At 49.7% G+C, this 15,191-nt stretch overlaps 1 protein-coding gene across 2 annotated transcripts in view; it reads left to right on the forward strand.

Annotated features, from left to right (window-relative positions):
- The first annotated feature begins 492 nt into the window (after window positions 1–492).
- Window positions 493–15,191, forward strand: part of ABAT (4-aminobutyrate aminotransferase) — a 107,576-nt gene continuing 92,877 nt past the window's right edge. For both annotated transcript variants that reach the window (XM_077984771.1, XM_028840671.2), the window contains exon 1: window positions 493–587. The gene's annotated coding sequence lies outside the window, so the exon portion shown is untranslated. The remainder of the gene's footprint in view (window positions 588–15,191) is intronic.

The following is a 15,191-nucleotide window of genomic DNA, read 5'->3' on the forward strand; positions in this document are numbered from 1 at the left end:
GTTGAGGTGGGGAGGGCGGGATGCTCCTTCCCTCCTCCGCAAAGGGAACCCTTCTGATTCTGACTCTAGAGCTCCAGAGACCGGATCCGAGACGCGAGTGGAGGTGGAGCTACACTAGCCTGCAGCCCTGAGGGTGTAAAAGGCCCATTAAGATCCAGGTCAAATCAACCTATGGAGTTGCCCCCCAGAGGGTCCAGTGTCCCCACAACTTGACGGGGATACTCAGCCGTCTCCTCCCCAGCTCCAGCACTTCCTCCCAGCCCTCGCGGTCCCTCTTCCCAGCCCCCGGGTCGGTCCCGCCCCAGCCCTCGTCTCCCCCGCCCCCGGAGGCTGGACTCTGCCCCCGCCCCGCCTGCCCCTCCCTCCCGGGGGCGGTGGCCCGTGGCGGGCGCAACCATTGGCTGCGGCGAGAGCGAGGGCCGGGGCTGGCGGCGCTGATTGGCCAGGACGCTCGGCGGAGCCAGGGAGTCCAGCGAGTCGCTGGGGGAAGCCGAGCAGACACACAGCGCGGCCGGAACTCGGGGCGCGCATCCCGCAAGTCGGAACCCGGCGGTTCGGATTCCGCGGAACGGAGCCGGGGCCTGGAGGTGAGCGCGAGGCGCCGGGTGGCTTGGGACGGGCCCTTCCGAGGAGAGCCGAGAGGAGGTCCTTCTGCCCTGCCCCCAGGGAGCAAAACCTGGGCATCTTCTCCTAAGAAACGGAGCCCGCATCTTCCCAAGGCGCGAGGCCCCTCCCCCAAAAAGACAGGAACTCCTACCACCCAGAGAGCAAAATACCTTCCTTTCTCCTTCAGAAATGGGCCCTTCCTCCTGGCTCCAGCTCTAGACAGAAGTCCTCTCCCTCTTACCCCTTGAAATAGAATGTGGCCCCTAAAAGTGGTCCCCAGGTCTCTAGAGCCCCCTCACCTCTTGGGAGACTGATGCCCCTTCCCCTTCCCCATCCTTAAAAAACTAAGTTTGGGTGTCTTGCTTCTCCCCTCTCTTTCGGAATAATGGGAGTCTTCTCAGCTCATAAATGACAGTGACCTCCCCCTCCATGAAAAATGGAAGCTCTCCCCCCATCATAAGACAAGGAAATCCCGGAGCAGAGACCTGCAAGTCACCCTCCCACCCCAGATACTGAGCTCTGGAGAGATAGATGATTCACCCTTAGCCCTGCCGGAGACCCCTCCCTACCCGTCAGAGAGGCAGGGTGGCCTCTGATACCACCACATTAAAGGCTTTTGGGGATTTCCCCTGTCCTCCCCAGTAAAGATGTAAAATGAGGGATCTTCATACTCAGGAGCAGGGCAAAGGTCTGGCCACCCCTCCAAGTCATCCACCTCCCTCCACTCCTCCCAAGCCCTTTCACACAAACCCCAACCTAGTAACGCCCTGCGCCATCTTCCCACTGCTCCCAATCCCATCCTTCTCTACCTCACCCCAGCTCCACTCCCACACCTGGCTGCCCCACCTATTTCACATCCTCTCACCTTTCCTCACCCACCCTGGCCAAGGTAAGACCAGGGGGGGATTCAGTGAGATTTAGTAAGACTGGAGCTCTTGAAACTGGGATCCGGGGCCTAGAGGCCCTTCCAGGAGTCTTCAAACTCTGACAGCAGAGATGGCCTCTGAGGCAGTAGGACCAGCAGAGACCACCCGACACCTCTCCCCCGCCCCCCACCCCAACACACACACAAAGGGCTGTGTTCAGTGCATCCTCTCTTACAGTCTGAGAGGACTACTGGCCCTCTTCCAAGAGGACCCCCATTTTCCCCCTAAACTCCTGTGCACCCCCTCAAGCTCCTGTGGGCATTGCCTGGTGGAATTCCCTGGGCATTCAGCCAAGAGAGATGGGTGCTACTGGGCCCATCCAATGGGGAGGAGACAGTGTTGGCTTTGCTGCTTTGATGAAGCTAGACTAAGGGACAGGATGTTGGTGACCTGGGGGTGGGGAGGGGGTGGGAAGAGCTCTTCTCTGGTGGGTCAGGTTGGGGGGTAGAAGAGAGGGAGGCAGTGAGTCGTGTCTTGCTCTTTGGAGCCTGTGCTGCGGCGTGGAGTCATAGAGAAATGTGTTTCCTCGAGGCCCAAAGAGATCAGCCCCAGGGAGAGGTAAATGGTCCAGTCTGGAGTCCTAAGACCTAAAAGGGCTTCTACATTGAAGACGTGGCCCCTTCCTTTGACAGTTAAACACACAAAGGCACAAAAGGGGAAGAGACTTGCTCAAGGTCACCCAGCCTGTGGGTGACAACTGGCCCCAACCCCTCCAGGACCCTTAGGGTGCTAGGATCCCTGACACAAGCCCCAGTCCTCACATTTACAATGGGGACTTGGGGACTGCTGGGTCCCAAGTCCCCACTTGTCAGAGGAAGCGCCAAGGCTCTGCGAAGGTCATGAAGCCAGGAAGGGGCAGAGCTGGAACTCAACGTCTGTTCCCCAGCAGGTTGCCTCGGGGAAAGCATTCCTGGGTGTCGGTGCATCCCTGCTTCCCCGTGTGATCTTTGTATTGAGGCCATTGCCAAATCTAGGCTTGCCAAAATCCAAATTGACCCAGGAGAGCTAATAAGATCAGTTGCAGCTAATGAGAATCAGATACTGGAGTGGAGGCTACTGCAGGAACCTCAGTTGCCTAGCTGGCTTTGCTACAAGATCTTTGGACAGGACCTAAGGATGTCACATCCCTTCCCTCCAAGGTCCCCTCCCTCTTAGCCCCTGCCCATGCCCTCTGGCTTTGAGTTCCCTGCACATTGTCTCATCTCTATTCAGAGCCCTGTGTCTTTTCTCCTGGGGCATTGCATGGGAAAAGAGCTGAAATTCTGGCAGATTCTCTAGGACCGTCCCCCTAGGCAGCAGGGACTGGGTCCCTACAAATGAGAGAGTCTGAAGTAGGGGCTCTCTCTGTTTCTGCCCCCACCCAGTTCCCAGCTAAAGGATTGGTTGTTGTACCCCAACTTTGCCAAGGCGAAGTTCAAAGCATGAGGGGAACCACGGTAGAGAGGCGGAGAGGTTGGTCCCTGGAGACCTTTTATCTGGGTCTGGAGCACAAATCTGCCACTTGGTGTCTGATCTTAACCTCTCTGTGACATATCCTTGGGGTAAAATGAGTTAATTCTCATAAAATGTTTAGCGCACAGCAAATGAGCAGAAACAATGATTACACGTGCAAAGTCATAAAATCTCTAATCATGAAGTGGGGAGGTGCTTTTGCCTGAAGGCAAAACTTGTAACCCTTGCTGTAGATAATCTGCCAGGGCTAAGGCGCCTGGGGACTAGGCGATGCCTTCCCAGAGTGACAGTGTAGTATATGGAATGGACCACAGACCCTGAAGCCAGATGGAGCAGAGAGTTGGTCACTGGTAGTGTCTGTCTGTGGAACCTTAGGCAAGTCATTCATGTCTGTGAGCCTCAGTTCCTCATCTTTGAATGAGGTTTGTTGGAGTTGGACATCAGAAAAGAGACAGGTCTAGATGACAGGTTCTCATCTTGGGCACTGTTGACATTTGGGTCGGAGGATTCTTTGTTGTGGGACCCCCCCTGTGTATTGTAGGATATTCAGCAGCACCTCTGGTCCGTACCCACTAGATGCCAGTGACACTCCCCACCCCATGAGTCATGTCCATCAGAAATGTCTGTAGACATTGCCAGATGTGCCCTGGGGAGCAGAATCATCCTTTTCCTTCCTTATTGAAAACTGCTGGTCTAATACATGGCCTTAAACATAGTTAATACTTAATATAAAACAGCTTCCTAGCTGAGGCGGGTGGTAGGCTTGAGCCCAGGAGTTTGAGACCAGCGTGGGCAACATGGCAAAACCCCATCTCTGTAAAGTACAGGAAAAAAAATTAGCTGGGCAAGGTGACATGCCCCTGTAGTCCTAGCAACCTAGGAGGCTGAGGTGGGGGGATTGCGTGAGCCCGGGGAGGTCGAAGCTGCAGTGAGCCGTGATCACACCACTGCACTCCAGCCTGGGTGACAGAGTGAGACCCTGTCTCCAAAAACATAAAAAACAAAATAAAACCAAAAACAGCTTCTTTCTTGCACAGACTCCTTGTTTTGGTTTCCATGTAATGAGGAGAAGGAGATGTGTCTAGCTGCAGAGCCTTCCAATGTTAATAACAGTTTTTAATTTCTCACATTTACACAGGATTTTCTTGTTTGGTTTTTGTCTTCCTTTTCAGTAGAGACAGAGTCGGGTGGTCTCGAACTCCTAGGCTTAAGTGATCCTCCCACCTTGGCTTCCCAAAGCGCTGGGGTTACAGGTGTGAGTTACAGGAATAAACCACAGTGTCCAGCCTACATAGGACCTTATCATCTCCAAAGCACTCTTGTGTCTATGACACTGTTTCTCACTCTACAGATAAGCAAACTAAGCCTCCCAGAGGTTAAAAGACTTGCCTAAGACCGTCACCCGCTTCTCCACCAAGGATCAAAGAAACATCCATGCCAGAAATTGTTTGAGAAACAACTGAGTTCTGGGACCTGTTCAGATTAGTTATCAGGGTCTTTCGAAACTTCAATGGCATGCCCTTCGGTCCAGCAATCCCACTTTGAAAAATCTCGCATAGAAATGCTCACACTTGCACTGACATAACATAAAAATGTCTATGGCAGAGCCTGCATAGGAATACTGCACCAGTATAGGAATGGGTTACAGCATATGCATTCATGTGGGAGAATGAGCAGTCTTTAGAAGAATGAGGTGGATCCACATTCCTGACCTGGAAAGGTTCCTGAGGCATATGATTTAATGAAAAAGATAAAGTCACAGAATCAATATAGCCAGTATGATCCTATTTTTTTTTTAAAGTAAATATGCATGAACATAGATAGTTAGGGAAGTGGAGAATTAAAAGGACCTAGGTAGTATATATGTATGAGAACATATTCATGGGGGAAGAAGAAGAAAATAAATCTCCACCCGCTTCCCATGCATTAAAAATGAGCAAAGTGAGCTGGCCACCTTGGCTCACATTTGTGATCCCAGCACTTTGGGAGGCTGAGGCAGGAGAATCACTTGAGCCCAGGAGTTTGAGGCTGCAGTGAGTTGTGACCGAGCCACTGCACTCCAGCCTGGGCAACAAAGGGAGACTCTAAATAATTAATCACAAAATAAAAATTAAAATGAGTAGAGCACAACCCACAGAAGTTGAGAGACCTGGTCACACCAGAAGTTGCCAGTGGTGAAATTTAGCTTTGAGTTTGCCAATAGTTTTTGGGGCCAAGAGACAGGAATCTGAGGCTCATCTCAGCAGGCCAGGCCTCCTTCCTTACCATGGGAGAATTCCTTTTCTGAGCACCTAGAGGGATCCTGGTATCAGACTGACCTCACCTGAATCCAGCTTTCACCCACGTGATGACCTCAGGCCAGCCACTTTAACTCTCAGTGTCTCATTTCTCTATCTTTAAAATAGCTAAAAGACAAAGGAAAAAACATGAAAGCCAAAAAAAAAAAAAATGGTAGAAGGAGGAGGCAATAGTAGAACCTCCCTCATTGGGCTGCTGTGAGGATTACATAAAACCATGTGTTCCAACCCCTGGTACTTAGTAGGTGCTTAATTAATACAAGCCCTGGTCTCTCGCACCTTTTTTTTTGGTTTTGGTTTTGGTTTTGTTTTTTTTGAGACGGAGTCTCGCTCTGTCGCCCGGGTTGGAGTGCAGTGGCCGGATCTCAGCTCACTGCAAGCTCCGCCTCCCGGGTTTACGCCATTCTCCTACCTCAGCCTCCTGAGTAGCTGGGACTACAGGCGCCCGCCACCTCGCCTGGCTAGTTTTTTGTATTTTTTTAGTAGAGACGGGGTTTCACCATATTAGCCAGGATGGTCTTGATCTCCTGACCTCGTGATCCGCCCGTCTCAGCCTCCCAGAGTGCTGGGATTACAGGCTTGAGCCACCGCGCCCCGCCTCTCGCACCTTTTTGTCTGCTTGCCTGGTCCTTGCCAGGAGGCAGAAGACAAAAGCCTCAGAAAGGACAGTGGGGGCTCCTGAGGCCCCAAGAATGCTTAGCAGGCTAAATCAGTTGTCCTCACTTCTTCACTCTGCCCTCAGATCCACCATGACCACTGCGCTGCAGGAGCTTTTCACAGAAAGCCTGAGGGAGCTCTCTGAGGGGGTCTGTGTTCTAGCTCCTCCTTCCTGGGGTCTAACCATCCTTGCTTTCTCTAGACACTCCACACATTAAACTGTCTTACCCGTTGCAGGGATGGGATGCCATCATGTGACCTCTAATTACACATCCCTTCAATAATAAGATTAACTCTCCAAGGGCAAGTTTTCCTCCTCCTTCAAAAGCTATCTCACATTGCTTTTATAGGAAGACTCCCCCGACCCTCCCCCCACCTCCAGCCAGGGAAAACCATTTCTCCTCCTCCCAACTCCTGTCATCTACATCCTAGACTTCCTGGGTCCATCACACCCTAGATTTCTTGGGTCCATCACTGTTTGCTGGATTTCCTCCCAATCTGTAACTGCCTGGAAGCAGCCATCACATCCATCACATCCATCACATTTATTCTTGTGTCTCAAATGCATAGCACACTTCCCTATACACACAGTAGATACTCAAGGAGCATTGATTGAATGCAGAAATGTATTTTTTAAATTGGGGTAAAATACACATAACATGAAATTGACCATTTTCACCATTTTATTTTTATTTACTTTTGGGGGGCCCAGGGGAGTCTTGCTCTGTCACCCAGGCTGGAGTGCAGTGGTGTGATCTCGGTTCACTGCAACCTCCACCTCCTGGGTTCAGGCAATTCTGACTCAGCCTCCCAAGTAACTGGGATTACACGCATGGGCCACCACCACGCCTGGCTACTGTTTTTGTATTTTCAGTAGAGACGGGGTTTCAGCTTGTTGGCCAGGCTGGTCTTGAACTACTGACCTCAAGTGATCCGCCCGCCTCGGCTTCCCAAAGTGCTGGGATGACAGGCATGAGCCACTGCGCCCGACCTCCACTTTTTTTTTTTTTTTTTTTGAGACGGAGTCTCGCTCTGTCCCCCAGGCTGGAGCATAGTGGCCGGATCTCAGCTCACTGCAAGCTCCGCCTCCCGGGTTTACGCCATGCTCCTGCCTCAGCCTCCCGAGTAGCTGGGACTACAGGCGCCCGCCACCTCGCCCGGCTAGTTTTTGTATTTTTTTTTAGTAGAGACGGGGTTTCACCGTGTTAGCCAGGATGGTCTCGATCTCCTGACCTCGTGATCCACCCGTCTCGGCCTCCCAAAGTGCTGGGATTACAGGCTTGAGCCACCGCGCCCGGCCTGACCTCCACTTTTTGATTATTATTATTGGGGTCATTGTGGCGAGTGTGAAGCAGTACCACATTGTGGTTTTGTTTTGCATTTCCCCAATGACTGATGGCATTGAGCATCTTGTGTGTTTGCTGGTTATTTTTATGTTATCTTTGGGGAAATGTCTACTCAGGTTCTTTGCCCATTTTTGAATTCAGTTGTCTTTTTGTTCTTGAGCTGTAAGAGTTCTTTTTTCTTTTTCTTTTGCTTACTTTCTTTTTTTTTTTTTTGAGACAGAGTCTCACCCTGTCACCCAAGCTGGAGTGCAGTGGTATGATCATAGCTTACTGCAGCCTTGACTTCCCAAGTTCAAATGATCCTTCTGCATCAGTCTTCCAAGCACCTGGAACAACGGGTGCCACCACACCTGGCTAATTTTTTAAAAAGCATTTTTTTGTTGAGATGGAGTCTCCATATGTAGCCCAGGCTGGTTTTGAACTCCTAGGATCAAGCGATTCTCCCATCTCAGCCTCCCAAAGTGCTGGGATTACAAGTGTGAACCGCCTCGCCTGGCCCAGAGTTCTTTATATAAATGAATGTTTGTTTGTGTCACTATTTCTTCATCCACTTAAATATTTGCTCAGCTCCTGTAGGTCACACACTGTCTTGTGATCCTGGGAATACCACCAGTTCCTGCCCATCAGGAACTCACAGTCTACTGCAAAGTTTTTCAGCCTCAACACATTTTTTTTTTTGAGAGGGAGTCTTGTTCTGTTGCCCAGGCTGGAGTGCAGTAGTATGATCATGTTTACCCGGACCTATAAATAGGACCTAGTTTGGAAATAGAGCCTTTGCAGAAATAATTAATTAGGTTAAAATGAGGTCTTCCTGCATTAGAGTGGCCCCTAATCCAATGACTGGTATCTCTCTCTCTCTCTCTTTTTTTTTTTTTGAGATGGAGTCTCGCTCTGTTGCCCAGGCTGGAGTGCAGTGGCACAATCTCAGCTCACTGCAACCTCTGTCTCCCAGGTTCAAGCGATTCTCCTGCCTCAGCCTCCCAAGTAGCTAGGATTACAGGCGCCCGCTACCACGCCTGGCTAAATTTTGTATTTTTAATAGAGATGGGGTTTCACCATGTTGGCCAGGCTGGTCTTGAACTTGTGACCTCGGGTGATCCGCCCACCGCAGCCTTCCAAAGTGCTGGGATTACAGGCGTGAGCCACTGCTCCTGGTCCACCTCTATACTACTGACGTGGAAGCAAGGCCGTCCTGTGCCGGATGTTTAGCAGCATTCTTGGCCTCCACCCACGAGATGCTGGCAACATACTTTCCTCCATGTTGTGACAGCTGGAAATGTCTCCAGGCATTGTGAAGTGTCCCCTGGGGAACCAGATTGCCCCTGGTTGAGAATCACTGGTTAGAGGCTAAGACAGGCGTGTATATCTACAATTTCAATCAGATTGCTTGTGCCTAACAGGATACACACAGACACACACACACACACACACACACACACACGAGGCATTCAGCATGTATGTGTTGGATGTTGGATGGCTGGGGGTGTGGATGGATGCCTGGATGGACAGACACAACCCCTTTGTTGGTTGGCTAGATTGATGGATGCATGTGTGAATGAATGGATGAATAAATGAACCCAATTGACAAACTCTACCGTGGGAAAACAGAATGCTGTTCTTCAACCAGAGTAGCCTACCCCTTTATCTCTGTCTACACAGTATTTTTCAAACGGCAGCATCAGAATCCCCTCAAGAGCTTGTTAAAACACAGATTGATGCCCCTGCCCACCAGAATTATGATTTAGTAGAATCACTGGCGGGAAGAATGCTCCCAACTCTATTTCCATGTTCTCTAGGAATCCTGGACCAGCCCCCGACCCCTGCCAACCTTGTCCATTCTCAGAGGTCCCGTAACCTTCACTGCCAGCATCTCCCATTTAGGTGCTAACATCTATTACCTTGGACATCGGCAACTTGCCGGCACTCTGTCCCTGGGCTGCACTGAGAATCCCTTCAAAGGTGGGAACCACCGTGTTCTAGTACCTTACTACTAAAAGCGTGGTCCGGCAGCCAGCAGCATTGCATCATCTTGGAGCTAGCTAGAAATGCAGAATCTTGGGCCCCACCCAAAACTACAGAATGTGAATCTGCATTTTAACAATATCCCCTGGGGTGGTTTGTGTGCACTTTTAAGTTTGAGAAGCTATTTTAGACAGATCTGTAACCCCCACACTCAGAGCTAAGCTAGGGATAACTTTGCTGATAAGTTACATTGACAGCATCTGTTACGATGTAAGTGGTGCCTGAGCTGAAGCATCTTTCAGGCATTATTGGCCGTTTGTATCTTTGCCTTATGTTATCTGTTGAAATGTCTACACTGGCCTCGCTTTATCTGTGGGAAAACGGAAGCCCAGAGGAGCAGTGCCTTGCCCAAGGTCACACAATGGCCATGAAGCAGAGTGGAGATCACCCTCCACTCCTTAAAGGGAATGGGATCAAGAGCATTGAAATGTTGTATCCACTGAGCAGGGTGGCACATGCCTGTAGTCCCAGCTACTCGGGAGGCTGAGGCAGGAGGATTGCTTGAGCCCAGGAGTTCTGGGCCGTAGTGTACTATGCTAATCAGGGGTCTGCACTAGTTTGGCATCAATATGGTGACCTCCTGGGAGTGGAGGACCACCAGGTTGCCCAAGAAGGGGTGAACCAGCCCAGGTCAGAAACAGAGCGGGTGAAAACGCCTGTGCTGATCGGTAGTGGAATTATGCCTGTAAATAGCTACTGCACACTCCAGCCCCAACATATTATAACTAACCCTGTTTCTAAAGAAAGAGAGAGAGAGAAAAAAAGAACTGAAATGCTGCAATGATAATGAAAATATGGGGTGGAGGGGGAGCATTCTGAAGCTACTTAGGTCTGTCCTCTGAAAGTGGAGAAAGGAGAGATGACTTAAAAGTGATGCAAGAACAAGAACTTAAGTTGTATTTTTTGGTTCATTCAACCAGTGTTTATTGGGTACTTACTAGACTCCAGGCATGGTTGTCTGGTATCTGTAGTATTGAACAAGGAAAGCCAGGCCTCCCTTTTGGTGGCTTATCTGGAGTGGACAGATGTAGCCATCTGGCATTCATTCATTTGTCAATGAGTGTGTTCTTTTATTGTATGATTTCCATGTGCAGTACAGTAGTAGGGGTATGTGTGTGTGTCTATGTGTCTGTGTGCGTGAGAGAGACAGAGACGGAGGGACAGACAAAGACTCAGCTACCACACCAGCGTCTCTTCTAGACTAGCCATGCGAAAACAGGCCCCAAAACAAGGAACGCACAGTGAGGAGAGTGCCAAAGGTGTGTGGGAGTGAATACAGGTTCAAGCTCGAAGCAGAAAGAGGTTACCACTCCCCGTTCCTGGGGATTCTGAGGAAGAAATTTCAGGAGGAAAAGGCAGAGAAGAAGAAAAAGAGACTCTGGGCAGGGAGAGCATCATGAACAGGCCCAGAGAGTTCATAGGAAGCCGTTCCAAGAAAATCACAGGGAAAAAAAGAATAGGCCGGGCATGGTGGCTCACACCTGCAATCCCAGCGCTTTGGGAGGCTGAGGCAGGCGGATCACTTGAACTCAGGAGTTCAAGACCAGCCTGGCCAACATGGCCAAACCCCGCCTCTACAAAAAATACTAAAATTAGCTAGGCGTGGTGATGCATGCTTGTAGTCCCAGCTACTCACACCTGCAATCCCAGTGCTTTGGGAGGCTGAGGCAGGTGGATCACCTGAACTCAGGAGTTCAAGACCAGCCCGGCCAACATGGCCAAACCCTGCCTCTACAAAAAATACTAAAATTAGCTGGGCATGGTGATGCATGCTTGTAGTCCCAGCTACTCAGGAAGCTGAGGCAGGAGGATTACTTGAGCCCAGGAGTTTGAGACCAGCCTGGGCAACACAGCAAGACCCCTCAAGACCCCTTCTCTACAAAAACTTTTAAAAATTAGCCAGGTGTGGTGACATGCACCTGTAGTCCCAGCTACTCAGGAGGCTGAGGCAGGAGGGTCACTTGAGTCAAGGAGGCCAAGGCTGCATTGAGCCATAATTATGCCACTGCATTCCAGCGATCCTCAAAAAAAAAAAAAAAAAAAAGTCGGGGGTAAAATCATGAATCTCATACTGATACAAAAACAAACACTCAACGATTTTATTAGGCTCATTCGATGAGGGAACCAGGCAGACATTAGAACCAGTTCAAAGGAGCAGCCAAATAAAGTACAAATATGTGAAGAGTAAAGTGACGTCTAAATAGATTCCCAACAGAGGCAAACATGGTTGGACAAGGCAGAATTTGCTTGTCTACCAGTTTTCTACAACTTACAAGGAGTCAACGAAATAGTTTGAAAATAATGAACAAGGCCAGGTACGTCAGCTCATGCCTGCAATCCTAGCACTTTGGGAGGCCGAGGTGGACAGATTGTTTGAGCTCAGGAGTTCAAGACCACCTTAGGCAACATGGTAAAACCCTGTCTCTACCAAAAATACAAAAAATTAGTCAAGCGTGCCTATAGTCCCAACTACTTGGGAGGCTGAGGCACAAGAATTGCTTGTGGAGGTGTAGTTTGCAGTGAGCCAAGATTGCGCCCCTGCACTCCAGCTTGGGCAATAGAGACCCTGTCTCAAAATAATAATAATAATAAATAATAATAATAATGAACAAGGCTAGAATCAGATAATCCAAAAATTTGTGTTGTAAGCAGGTAGCACATAACTCTTTTTTCTATAAAACCAATGTTCGGCCGGGTGCGGTGGCTCACGCCTGTAATCCAGTACTTTGGGAGACTGAGGCAGGTGGATTGCCTGAGCTCAGGAGTTCGTGACCAGCCTGGGCAACACAGTGAAACCCTGTCTCTACTAAAAGTACAAAAAAAATTAGCGGGGCCTGGCAGTGTGCGCCTGTAGTCCCAGCTACTTGGGAGGCTGAGACAAGAGAATCGCTTGAACCCAGGAGGTGGAGATTGCAGTGAGCCAAGATTGCACCACTGCACTCCAGCCTGAGCAACAGAGCGAAACTCTGTTTCAAAACAACAACAACAAAAAAGCAAACAAACAACAACAACAATAAAACAGTGTTCAAATGATGGAGAGGCATGAGTGGATGAGGAGTGGCAAGTGAAGGTCGTAGGAAGAGTAGATCATGTCCCGCCAGGTGACCCGTGGTCATGAATTTGGACTTGACTCAGAGTCTCATAGGGAACCATGGAAGAGAGTTAAGCAAGGCAGTGATGTGATTTTATTAGCACTTGAGAAAGATCCTCCTGGAAGCTGAATGGAGAGTAGACAGACACCTTCTCCCACTAGCCTTTAAGCTCAGGTTTCATTAGGGAAACAGCCAATCCCAGGGGCAGATTACTGGCCTTCCTGCAAAACGTTTTAGAACCTGGAAGCTCCTTCAGGGCAAGGCTGGCCGAACACCAGCCAAAAGAGCAAGGCACCACCCAAGCAGGACAGGGCTGTTTTGTGCATGGGAACAAAACCTGCCTCCTCTCTCTGCCCAGAGCTGTAAATAGCACTCTGCTGGCTTCGCAGGCTGAGCACAGGTCTGGGGACAGCCTGGAAATGCGCACACCAAGGAGCATTTGTGCAAATGAATGCCTGCATGCAGATTTGCATGCCTGGCGTCCTGCCCCAGCCCCAAGTGTCCAGTCCTGCAAGGGGCTGGAAGCAGGGCTCAAAGAAGAGCCACACACAGAAGAGTGTGGACATTCTGATCTAGGGACAGGTTCCAGGAGGGATTCAGAGGCAGACTGGCAGGGTGAACGGGAGAAAACATGCAGAGGACCCTGGACACAGTTTTGGCTCCAGCTTTACCCGTGATAATGACAATGAGCCATGAGTAGTGGCCACTCACATTGGCTGTGTTTGTGTGTACTTGCTCACCTTGTCACTCACAACAGCCCTATGAGGAAAGGCTGATCAGATTTCAGAGACAGGAAATGGAAGCTCAAAAAGGATGGCTGACTCGCCCAGGATCTCCTACTAAAAGCAGCATTTCTAGTGAGAAACTGAGGCTTAAAGACTGTGGAGCCCTGGTGTCTAGGACGGACCCACAGGTACACCTCTGCATATGCCCACTGCTCTCTCTGGCCTCAGTTTACTCATCCATCAATGGGTACAATAATGTCTTTTCACCTAATGATCACAGCAGAGTTTGGGAAGACCAACTACCACTGCAGATGAGAAAGGCTTGAAAAGTCATAAATGCTCAATATGAACTGGTGGTATATGGAGAAAGTCTGAAAGTGCTTTCCTTAGCCCCCAGAGACAGGGTATGGAGTGCAAGACCAACCTTGTTTGTACTCAGGGGCTTTGGAAGTGCAGAGTGGCCTTGGATGGGTGGAGGTGAAGGCATGCTGAAGCTTGCTGAACCACTCCCAGATCACAGGTGAGCCAGGTTGGGTCTAGTCTGTTTTTTTCCCTTGAGAAGGAAGAGATGGTGGGTGCACTGGGGAAAGAGTGGGAAACAGTGACTCTGAGGTGGGGACGCACATCTGGATGCAAAGTGTTTGCTGAGAGCACTTGGTCACCTGCCCTCCCACGGAGCAGGTGCTAGTCTTCAGTCCCGCTCTTCCGGGTTCTTCAGAAGCTGAGCTCTGGTCTGTAATCTCAGCACTTTGGGAGGCCAAGGTGGGTGGATCATGAGGTCAGGAGATCGAGACCATCCTGGTTAACATGGTGAAACCCCATCTCTACTAAAAATACAAAAAAAAAAAAAAAAAAAAAAATAGCTGGGTGTTGTGGCACGTGCCTGTAGTCCCAGCTACTGGGGAGGCTGAGGCAGGAGAATAGCTTGAACCAGGGAGTTGGAGGTTGCAGTGAGCTGAGATCATGCCACTACACTCCAGCCTGGTGACAGAGCTAGACTCTGTTTCAAAAAACAAAAACAAAACAAAAAAAGAAGCTTAGCAGCTTGCTGTTTGTTTGGACTGAGCACTCCTTCCAGCAGCAGCCACCTGCCAACAACTCGGATCATTTGCGGGTCATCCGTCAGGTCCCACACGGTGCATCTCCTGAAAGGCCTGCGGTGGGGCTTGGGGTGAGGCCTGTGTCTTAGACCTGTGAGATCAGGGAAAAGTCCTGCATCTGGAAAGCAGCTGTGCTGCTGGCTCCCTGAGTGCCCGGGAGCCAGTGACTTCTGTCCAGACCTCAGTTTCCTCATCTGTAAAATGGCAACAACAAAACTACCTTTTGAAACATTATATGAATGGTTGTTAAATTGGAAAACCAGATGATAAGATTTGAATGCTTTTTTTTCTTTTCTTTTTTTTTTTAGGAGACAGGCGTCTCACTCTGTTGTCCAAGCTGGAGTGCACTGGCACCATTGTGGCTTACTGCAGCCTCGACCTCTGGGCTCAAGGGATCCTCCTGCCTCAGCCTTCTCAGTAGCTGGAACTATAGGCACATTCCCCACCCCGCTATTTTACTTATTTTTTATTTTTTTATAGAGGTGAGGTCTTGCAATGTTGCCAAGGTTGGACTCAAACTCCTGGCCTCAAGCAATCCTCCCACCTTGGGCTCCCAAAGTGCTGGGATAAGAGGCATGAGCCACCGCACCCGGCCCCAAGTTAAATGCTTCCTACCTACAAGACACTGAGTACTACTTGGACTATCTCATTTTTAACTTCTCAATAAGGTGGGAAAGGTCCTCTTCCTTTAAGCTTCTTCACCAAGGTCACAGAGGTAGCAAGAACTTGAAAGAGGACTTGAACTAGGATCTACCTGGCTCCAAAACCTAAGTCTTCAAACATGGGATTATTGGAGGACCTCCAAGAGCCAGGGACTTAGAAGCCTGCCTGCTTCCCTTCCTGTGCCTTTATTCCTCAAGTCTATATAGACTTTGTTTTTTGAATAGGCAATCATGGCACGTGATAAAACATTCAAACAGTGCAACTCAATCTACAGAAAAAAATTAAATTTTCTCCCTCATCCCCAT

This window comes from Macaca mulatta, chromosome 20, assembly GCF_049350105.2.
Source record: "Macaca mulatta isolate MMU2019108-1 chromosome 20, T2T-MMU8v2.0, whole genome shotgun sequence".
In the NCBI taxonomy this organism is placed as follows: domain Eukaryota; kingdom Metazoa; phylum Chordata; class Mammalia; order Primates; family Cercopithecidae; genus Macaca; species Macaca mulatta.